The sequence below is a fragment of the Orycteropus afer genome, unplaced genomic scaffold, assembly GCF_000298275.1.
Source record: "Orycteropus afer afer isolate SDZICR_OR568_19922 unplaced genomic scaffold, OryAfe1.0 scaffold00352, whole genome shotgun sequence".
NCBI classification, from domain to species: domain Eukaryota; kingdom Metazoa; phylum Chordata; class Mammalia; order Tubulidentata; family Orycteropodidae; genus Orycteropus; species Orycteropus afer.
The window spans coordinates 2,199,032-2,200,367 of NW_006921939.1; positions in this window are offsets into that span (position 1 = coordinate 2,199,032).

The window sequence follows — 1,336 nt, forward strand, 5'->3', positions numbered from 1 at the left end:
ACTAAGTTACCAGAGCTCCTGAATACATAGGTAGACAGGCTAAATGATCAGATATGGCTAGGCAAAATGGAATATATCCATAACCATATATAAGTTTTGCAGATGATATTTCTATGTATGCATTTGCATGTACTATAAGAATGGCCATACATATAATAGAGGAAACAGGGAACAAAGTTATCCTTGAGGGAGTGAGTCATTGGGCCCATGGGCTTGGGACCATAATTGTGGGGACATCAAGCTCAATTGGCATAATATACTACACAAATACATTGTGCTATACCCTACTTTGGTGAGTAGTGACTGGGGTCTTCAAACCTTGGGAGCAGCCATTTAAGATGCAAGAATTGGTTTCTCCTAGTCCACAGAAAAAAGGAGTGAAGAAAATCAAAGATGCAAGGAAGCAACTAGTCCAAGGGACTAAGGGACCATGGGAACTTCAGCTTTCATGACCCCTGAGACCAGAACAACTATATGGTGCCCAGCTAGCAATGCCAACCACTCTGAAAGGGATCAGGAGATCCTGGATAGAGTGGGAGAAAAATGTAGAAGAAAACTCAAAATCATAAAAAAGACCAAGCTTACTGGTCTGATAGAAACTGGTGAGACCCCCAAGATTGTGGCGCTGGTGGTTAAGGCATTTGGCTGCTGACCAAAAGGTTGGTGGTTCAAACCTATCAGCTGCTCTGCAAAAGAAAGACGAGGTGGTATGCTTCTGTAAAGATTTACAGTCTTGGAAACCCAGTGGAGGTCACTATGAGTCAGAATCAACTCGATGGCAATGAGTTTGGAGGAGTGAGTTAGTCATCCTCCAGGCCTGGAATTGAATTCATTCCCAGGGCTTTACCTTCAGCCAAACAACAGACAAGCTTACAAAGTGAACAATTACACCAGTAGGTACACACTCCTTAGAACAATCAACTATGGGAGGTCAGAAGTGCAGCATTCACACAGCAAGATAGCTCAGAGGGTAGGAATGTATAGGAAAGGACACAGGGAAAAGTTAAACCATAGGGAGGAAGAGGGAAAAAGAGCTATTACAATCAATGTCATGAAACAAATTAATTATGTAAGAATTGTTGAATGGGAAAGGAATTTGCTCTGTAAACTTTTACTCAAATCATAATTTAAAAAAGGCAGGCAATGGTGGGACTGTAAAATGATACAACCACTGCGGAATGCAGTATGGTGATTCCTTAAAAAGCTGGAATTAGAAATACCATTTGAGCCAACCATTCCACTACTAGGTATATATCCTAAAGAAGTGAGAGCCAGGACAAGAACAGATATATGCACACCCATGTTCATTGCAGCACTATTTACAACAGCAAAAAGA